The sequence below is a fragment of the Eucalyptus grandis genome, chromosome 6, assembly GCF_016545825.1.
Source record: "Eucalyptus grandis isolate ANBG69807.140 chromosome 6, ASM1654582v1, whole genome shotgun sequence".
NCBI classification, from domain to species: domain Eukaryota; kingdom Viridiplantae; phylum Streptophyta; class Magnoliopsida; order Myrtales; family Myrtaceae; genus Eucalyptus; species Eucalyptus grandis.
In genome coordinates, this window is record NC_052617.1 from 53,389,858 (window position 1) to 53,399,828 (window position 9,971).

Here is a 9,971-nt window from a genome sequence, read left to right on the forward strand (position 1 = left end):
CATATCGAAAGGAACCGAAAGATACCTAACCATAGGTAGCGCAATTGGCATGAGTTTTCTCCCTCGTCGCGCGGAGGTTGAGGGTTCAAACCTTTTTGTTGCTAAAGTGTCTGAAGTGGAAAGTCTTGGGCTAGCCTTTTCTCGAGGTTTATATTTAAATAGAGGCTTGAAGCTAGACCAACGGTGCCACCGGGTACTAAAGGGTCAAGTGATCCCTAAAGGCGATCTCCGACCGTTCTTCAGTAAAAAAAAAAAAAAAAAGAACCGAAAGATGGGCTGGTGCGCACATAGCGGCAACCACCGTTTGCTCATCCCTCTCTTGTTATTCTTCTTCTACCTCTTCTCCTTCTACCCTTTGGCCTTCTCTAAGCTGTCGTCACCTCAATTCGAAGTCATGAGCAATCTCTCCCGGATAATCCCGAGTTCTGACTTGTCGTGGAACAGCACCGAAGACCCGTGTAGATGGGAAGGGGTCACATGCAGTCGGAATAACTCTTCCGTGATCGAGCTCTCTCTCTCTGGGCTCTCTCTCGCTTCCCACAATATTTTGCCTGTGATTTGCCAGATTGGTTCTTTGCAGGTTCTTGACCTGTCCGACAACAATTTGGGCTCACTCCCTGCTGAGTTCATCACTTCTTGTGGAAAAATTGGTGGGCTCAGGTGGTTGAACTTCAGTAGGAATGCGCTGGTAGGTCCTTTGCCTTCTTTTACTAGTTTTGTTGGGTTGGAGGTCTTGGACTTGTCTTATAATAAAATGAGTGGAAGCATTGGCTCAGAATTAGACGGGTTAGTCAAGTTGAAGAGTTTGAATCTTAGTATGAATGTGTTCAATGGGTCGGTTCCAGTTAACCTGTCCAAGGTTCTGGAGGAGCTCCAGCTTTCGGTGAATAGATTCGAAGGTGAAATCCCTGAGGGAGTCGCAGATTATCGGAATTTGGTCCTGCTTGATCTTAGCGTGAACCGGCTTTCAGGCAAACTCCCGGATAGTCTAGCTAATACCAAAACACTTTCCCGTTTTTCTGCAAACCAAAATAACTTCGGCGGCCCAATTCCCATTGGGTTAACAAGGTTTCTCAAAATTTTGGATCTTAGCTACAATAATCTGAGTGGGTCTATTCCGCCCGACCTTTTGTCGCAGCCAAATTTGCTGCGTGTGGATTTGTCTTACAATCATTTGAAGGGGCTGATACCTAAAAATATATCGCCTAACATGTTAAGGTTGAGACTGGGTAGCAATTCACTTAATGGTACGATCCCTTCTGATTCGTTGGGAAGCCTAGAGAAATTGACCTACTTGGAACTGGAAAATAATAGCTTGACAGGAGCAGTCCCTCCTGAACTGGGCAAATGTCGGAGTTTGGCCCTGTTGAATTTGGCGCAGAATAAACTCACTGGTCCCTTGCCACCAGAGTTGGGAAATCTCAGCAGGATTCAAGTCATGAAGCTTCAGTTAAACAACATTAATGGGACCATCCCAGGCCAAATTACGCAGTTAGGGAGTTTAGCGCAGTTGAATATCAGCTGTAACCTGCTGACTGGTACCATTCCATCTTCGCTTCCGAACTTGCGGAGCCTCACTAACTTGAATTTGCAGCACAACTATCTGAATGGCTCAATACCCGCTGCCATAGGGAGCTTACCAGGTTTATTAGAACTCCAGCTGGGGAAAATCACCTTAGTGGGGATATCCCAACCATGCCACTGAGTTTGCAGATTGTGTTAAACCTCAGCAGTAATCTTTTCGTTGGGACTATCCCGGCTACTTTTTCTCAGCTAAGTCGCCTAGAGATTATGGATCTCTCAGACAACCAGTTTTCAGGTTCGGTTCCCGCGTTATTTACTGAGATGGCGGCCCTGACACAGTTAATATTTTCAAATAATTACCTGTCGGGTGTTATTCCGGAGTTTAGGCAAACGGTCGTAGTAGAAGCTAGTGGAAACAAGGACCTCATTAACTGGACAGCACCGAGTCCTGCTGCCAAACAGAAACGGAAAAGAAACTCTGTTCCTGTGCTACTTCTTACTGCACTGGCCTCTTCTGTTTTTGCTGCGTTGTTCGTATCAGCGGTTGTTAATATCAGTATCGAAAAGCTTTTGCGGAGTCATCGGTGACGAGCATCCGCAATTAGGAGATTTTCTTTTCCCATCCAAATGAAAGAAAAATAAGGCACCAAACGGGTGATGCAAAGTCGAGAAGAGGGAACGAGAATGGTTGTGCTTTTACTTGTTTAAATAACAATTAATATAAAGCGATCTTAGAACAATGAGTCTTTTTATGATGAATGGATCTATTTTGCAAATTCGTTCTTACGATTAGTTCCTACAAAAGATTTGCATAATGACGTATGTGATATTTGAACTTTCGATGTAGATGCAACATAATATTTTTAGGTCTTTACTCTATTGAGTGATCTTGTGCGACAAATAGGAAAAATGATAATGACACGAATAGTTCATGAATTTTTAATTTATTTAATGAAATTTTTTTAACTTTAACCTAATGTGCAATGCTAAAGTTCTTTTAGTTGAAATGCAATGCTAAAGCTCAAGGATCGCATTTGGGCTTATAAACTAACAAATCTCTTCAACTTTGAAATTCATGTTCATATTCCCTCGTTAAAAGTCATCCATATCAATCTTGAAAATGGGAGTACACTCGTAGAGCATGAAGGAACTAGTCATATTTGAATTTTGATATTCCCGCTAAATTACTGCGCATACCCTCAAATCTAAAAGTAAGTCTTCACTAAGTAGATGAGAAAAGTGCCAAAATTTGGTACAAATGGACACTTAAGTGCCAAAATTTATGAAAGTGACACTTAAGTATCATTTTTTTAATGAAAAATGGGACACTTGAGTGCCACATCCGGCGAACCCTACCGAAATCACGATGTGGCAATTTTTTAATTAATTTTCTCACTTATGTGGCTTGCCGGAAGGCCGACTCAACAAAACACACACAAAAACGACGTTGTTAACAAATAAATAATAATTATTAAAAGAGAGTAAATTTTAAAAAAATAAATAATTATTATTAAGAGAGAGAGAAGAAGGAGGAGGAGGCACCGGCGGTTGAGGGCTCGGCCCTCGCCGCCGCCCCTCGACCCGGCTAAAGCGGCCCCACCACCCTCCCCACCTTTCCGATGATAGTGGGGAGGTGGCGACGGCAAGCGGCGGCCGAGCCCTCGGCTACCGATTGCCTCCCTCCTTTTTTTTTTAAAATTTGTTTTTAAATTTAATTTAATTAATTATTATATTAATTATTTAACACATTAGCACCAAAATGATGTCATTTTTGCATTATTTAGCCACATTAACGTACAAAACGATGTCATTTTACACTAAGCTCGCCGTAAAATTGCCATATCGCGTTTTGGCTTGATTTTCTTGTTATTGGCACTTAACCGATACATTTTGCTTCGATTTTGGCACTTAATGTCACTTTTGTAAATTTTGGCATTAAGTATCCCTTTATATCAAGTTTTTGCAATCCTTATGTCCTTGTGTCCGAAGTAGCTTGGGTGGCAATGACTTTTGCAAATTATTCATCTTATTTTATCTACATGTCAAAGATGTCTTATGCATAAGGTTTGCTCGACAACCACTGGGATTCACCCCAGTGGCCACTCTTTCAACATGGAAGGAGGAGGCGAGGGTTCAAATCCCCAATTTTTCAGGGGGATGGAATGGTGACGCGTAAGTTTTAGGAGTAGATTTTGACTCTCATACCCTGGGGATAAGAACGCTTCAAGTGCCAAAAGTTGGCACAAAGGGACACTTAAGTGCCAAAAGTTACGAAAGGTACACTTGTGTCACATTCGAAGAAAAACGGATCACTTAAGTGCCACTCCGACCAAAGTCCGATCAAAAGGCCGACGTGGCGTTTTTCCGACGAATTTCCGCGAAGTGAACCCAAAACGATGCCGTTTTGCATGCTAACGTGGCAAGTAATGCCAAAACGGCGTCGCTTTGGGTTGACATGGTAAAAATAATATAAAAATTAAATAAATTAAATTTAAAATTCGATATAGTTAAAATATTAAAAAATAATAATTTTAATAGTTAAAATATAAATTAAAATTAGATTTAGTTAAAATATTTAAAAAAATAATTTTAAAATAAATTTTAATTAAAATATAAAAATAATAATTAAAAAATTAAAAAAATTAAAAATAGATTTAGTTAAAAAATTAAAAAAATTAAAATTAAATTTAGTTAAAACATTAAAAAAATTAAAATTAAATTTAGTTAAAACATTAAAAAATTAAAATTAAATTTAGTTAAAAAATGAAAAAATTAAAATTAAATTTAGTTAAAACATTAAAAAAATTAAAATTAAATTTAGTTAAAACATTAAAAAATTAAATTAAATTTAGTTAAAAAATGAAAAAAATTAAAATTAAATTTAGTTAAAACATTAAAAAAATTAAAATTAAATTTAGTTAAAACATTAAAAAATTAAAATTAAATTTAGTTAAAACATTAAAAAATTAAAATTAAATTTAGTTAAAAAATTAAAAAATTAAAATTAAATTTAGTTAAAACATAAAAAAATTAAAATTAAATTTAGTTAAAACATTAAAAAATAAAAATTTAAAATAAAAATTTAAAAATTAGATTTAGTTAAAAATTTTAAAAAATAATTTAAAAATTAGATTTAGTTAAAAATTTTAAAAAATAATTTAAAAATTCAATTTAGTTAAAAATTTTAAAAATAATTTTAAAATTAGATTCAGTTAAAAATTTAAAAAAATAAATAATTTACAAAACTAAATTTAGTTAAAATATTAAAAAATAATAATTTTAAAATTAGATTTAGTTAAAATATTAGAAAAATAATAATTTTAAATTCAATTCAATTAAAATGTTAAAAAATAATAATTTTAAATTTTAAAAATTTAAAAGGGGGCGGTGGCTAGGCTGCCCTCAGCCACCGCCCCCCTTTTTATTAATTTATAAAATTTTGATAATTTTTTTAATTTTTTTAATTTTTCTAATTTTTTTAATTTAAAATTATTATTATTTTAATATTTTAACTAAATTTAATTTAAATTTATTTTTTAAAAATATTTTAACTAAATCTAATATTCAAATTTTTATTTTTTATTTTTATTTTTAAAATTATTATTTTTTTAATATTTTAAGTAAATTTAATTTTATTTTTAATTTTATTTTTTAACTAAATATAATTTTAAAATTATTATTTTTAATTATTTTTTAAATTTTTAAATTTTGAAATGATTATTTTTTAAATTTTTAAATTTTGAAATGATTATTTTTTAATATTTTAACTAAATGTAATTTTAAATTTATTATTTTTTCAATATTTTCACTATTAAAATTATTATTTTTAATATTTTAACTAAATCTATTTTTAAATTTAATTTATTTAGTTTTTATATTTTTTTTTATGACATGAGCCCAAAACGACGCCGTTTTTGCATTATTTGGCCATGTCCCGCGTGCAAAACGGCGTCGTTTTGGACTCGGTTCACGGAAAAATGCCACGCATTTTGGCCGGATTGGCACTCAAGTGATCCATTTTGCTCCGATTTTGGCACTTAAGTGTACCTTTCGTAACTTTTGGACTTAAGTGTCCTTTCGCGCCAACTTTTGGTACTCTAGGGGTCCTTGTCCTCATACCCCGCAAGAGGCAGGGCAAAAGTCCGAGTAAGTGTTGTGTAGAAATAGAGTAGGACTGACAAAAAAAAAAAAAAAGGTGTGCTCAACGTCATTTCAATTGCCAAATGAAGACACGAAAGAATCACATAAATAATTCGGACTCTATCTGTTTTGCAAAGGATTTATTACTTTTGAAAATTGTTTATAGGAAAGTTATTTATTAGGAAAATAATGGATTTTTTTTTTTTGGTGTTTGCTTGAAATTGAGTAAGGAAAACCTTTTTCACTACTCAATATGGAAAATGGCTTTTTCTTCCCAACGAATCCGACAATTAAAGCTGATGGTGGGTTTGAAGTCTTGTTTGGGCTTTGACCATTTTATCGTTCCTTAATATTTCTCTTCTTTTCTTTTTCCCTTCTGCGCTCCTTTTACATTGCCCACGGTGAAGCCTAACCCATCAAATCCTGTCACAACCCAACCGCGATGACCACACCATGGGATGGTTGTTTCCAGCAATGTCTGAGGCATTTAAAGGATTAGTTTTAGGTCATGGTGAAGGTTCATTGCCCTTGGCCTCATGGTAGGCTGCGGTGACTATCGATTCTTGATGGTGGTTTCGAGCAACGGACTGTGGCCAATGTTAAATGAGCATGAATCGTATCAAATACCCACCAATAATACTGACACTATTTCAAATTCAGATCGTCGTGTCTAACGTAATAACAACATAAGCAAGTTAATAGTTAGCTAACTCAACTGACGTGCATCATCATTCATCAGACATGACATCACATTGCTGAGCACAACAAAACTATAGTAGCAAACATAAGAAACAAATGTGGAGAAACAAGCGTTTTCAAAAATTTCAAAAAATTACATAAGTTTGGATTTTGATATCACAGTCGTGTGAGAATTTGGATTGTCTAATCTAAAAGCTTAAACTATTAGATGAAGACATGGTTTTATATTTAATTACTCTAACGCTTTTCCTCATGCTTAGTTTAGTCTCTTTTTCTTTCTTTTTTTTCCTTTTTACCTAATACTAACCATGGAAATCTAATTGCGGAGACAAATGAAGTCTGGAAAATTCAAATTTATAGCCTCCAGTTTTGATACCATGTTAAGAATAAAGCAGACAAGAGGAATAGGACATTTTAATATATTTTGATATATCATTAGGGGTGAGCATGTTCTAGGTTGGACCGATCCCCTCCTTAACCAAAGATCAAACCACACAGTGTTAGTTCTCAATTTATGGGATTGAGGACTGACCCTATTGAGTCTGGGATCGAGGACTAGACCGACCCAATGGGTTCGGTTCAATTCCAAGGTCAACTTGGGACCAACCCATAATTTTTTTGTTTCATTTTTTGTACTCCCTAGAAAGGCAATTGAGGACCAAGCTAACCCAATGGGTTCGGCGACAAACGAGGTCAGCGAAGAGAGGCGAGTGGCGCAAGTGGCGAGCGTTGAGTGGGGCCAAGCATCGAGTAATGAGTGGCACAAGCAACCAGAAGCAATCGAGGCGAGTGTTGAGTGGAAGACATAAGAGAACAAGTATTGGAGGATGATGCCGTGAAGAGCTGTTTACGCAATTTTGAAAGTCGTGAGTACTCCTCATAGAGACATTTTCCTCCTTTGGCTATTAAAGAACAATGTAAAATTACTTGGGCTTCTTACTAAGAAGCCATTTAATGCTGTTGACGCCGTTTAACTTAGTATTTTTCTCATTATAAAAAAATTATAAATAATATTTTAGATCTATATACAATCAGGGTTGATCCGAGTTGGATAGACTTTAACTTCTAGGACCGATGATTAACCTATACAGTATTGGTCTAGGGATCCTAGGACCAAGGACTAACCTAGTCCCCCTAAAAACCGGGCTAGGATCGGTAGAGTTGAATCGATCCAAGATTGATCCATGATTGACCTTAAACCGATGCTCATCCCTATATATCATAATGAACATTACATTAGAGTAAATATAGGCTTTATGAGACAACTATCTAAAGTAATGTATATCAATTCAGATATGTACAATTAAATGAGATATTCGTGCAATCTTGATTGATATAGATAATCAATAGCAATATCATAATTGTCTCAAACATAGGAATCTTATATCATATTGAACATTACATTAGAGTATATATAGGGTTTATGAGACAATTATCTAAAGTAATATATATCAATCAAGGTATCCACAATTAAAGGAGATATTTATGCAATCTTGATTGATATAAATAATCAACAGTAATATCATAATTGTCCCAAACATAGGATATTCTTATATAGAAAATCTTAAGAATCTCCAATATATTATCGTTAACATTAAAGTGAAAGAGAAAATTTATATTTCTCCGTATTGATATCTTTCTTTTTTTTTCTAACTCAATATTAGAGCCATTGTTCCCGTGGAAACCTAAGTACACCAAATGCGAAATTTCTATTTGTGTATCAATATCGTCATTTTTTCTGACTTGGTATTAGAGCATTTGTTCTTGTGAAAACCTAAGTGCATCGAGTGCACCCCACGCACCTCGGTACACATCCAAATAAATCTATCCCTATCATTGCTACTCAATAGCGTTCAGCTCATGTGCACAAGTTTCATCTAAGGAAGCACTTGATTGAGTAAGATAGTTGTGTTTTAATGCTAATTGAACTAACCACGTCGTTCAATTGAGCATTTTTCATGGAAGTGGCTTTCTTTTGATGCCAGTCACATAGATTGCATTCAGTAACAATTTTCCAAGCTAGCTATATAGGCCTCTTGATGCTACGACACCAATTGTACAGATCATATCACTTTGTTATTGTTTCACAAGCTAGCCGTATCAATCCCCTTTGATTCTCAACCTTTCGAGTGTCATTTCGAGAAGCCAATACCACCATTAGACTAGCTAGATTGGAAAATGCTGCCTCACACACTGCCCCACCACGGTTCAAGAAGCTCGATGCCTTGCAGTGTCGTTAGAGAAACAAGTTTTCGTTGCATTGTTTGACATTAATTTAAACTCCAATTGACTACTTCGATGTTATCTTGAGTTTAAGGAGGACATTGAGAATCTTAAAGTTTTTTATAGAATATTATCTTATGTTACATATTACTGCTGATTATCTATATCAATCAAGATTGCACTAATATCTCATTTGATTGTGCATATCTTGATTTATATACATTACTTTAAATAGTTGTTTCAAAGGCCTATATATAATCTAATGTAATTTTCATTATGATATATTAAAATATTCTAAAATATTATATTCCTCTCTTCCGTATTATTCTTAACTAGTTGAATGAAGTTCCACCATTGGCAATTATCCATTAAGGATTGTTTTGTTTCGCGGGAATTAATGATTTGAAAAATATTTTCCTAAAAGTAATTGCTTATATAACTTATGAAAATGAATAAATGAAAAATATTTTCATCATCCACAAATAATGTTTAGATATAAATTGTTATCCCTACTGAAAAATGTATTTATTTATTCATCATTTTAAGTTCTATAAGTGATCACGTTTATAAAAATGTTATTCAAATTATTTATTTTTCATGAAACAAATGGAACTTAAATGAACTACGAACCCCACATCACAAATGGACAGTACCTTAAGACCATGATCAATACCTAAGACTTGAGCTTGTCAAGAAATCAAACCAAACCATCCGCTTGGGATGCTCTCATCTCTACTCTGTAGCTTATTAAGGAAATATGTTGACTTAATCGATATTCACATAGATTAAGACAACCACAATCATCGACCGTGCGATTTCACGGATCAAATGGCGATGGTCACATCTCGTCCACGATGGACTTGAAGCAAGAAGTTTCAACTTACGCTTATTAGAGGATGATGAGCAAACAACATGGGCAGTCCTTCAATTTTATTTTTTTTTAATTTTATTGCGGTTCTTGAATTTTTTTTTTTTGGTTCAATCTAATTCCTTTATTTTCAAAAATATGCTTGATTAACACTCCTTCCGTTATGTAAACCGCTGGGTCACATCTATTTTTTTGACATGAATGGTCATGTCCGCGTTTACTGAGTGAAAATAATAATATAAATTGAGACATCGCTTTTTTTTTTTAGTCAAGCGATTTTGCTTTTTCTCTTTCTTTTTTGGGCCATAATAATGAAAGAGACGAGTTGAAAATCATATGGATGCTAGCACGACACACCTCTGTTAAAAGTTTAGAATATTTAATAACCGAATTGAAAGAAAATTTATAAATTACATTAAACATTGAAAGAACGATAAGAAACCGTTCATGTCCTTACCCGCAATCGGAGGCCTGCAATATTTCCGGGTAAACAAAGGCGAGAGAGAGGTGGGGAAAA

At 34.2% G+C, this 9,971-nt stretch overlaps 1 pseudogene; it reads left to right on the forward strand.

Moving 5' to 3' along the window:
* Nucleotides 1–260: 260 nt before the first annotated feature.
* LOC120294576 lies at nucleotides 261–2,157 on the forward strand (annotated as a pseudogene).
* The last annotated feature ends 7,814 nt before the right edge of the window (nucleotides 2,158–9,971 follow it).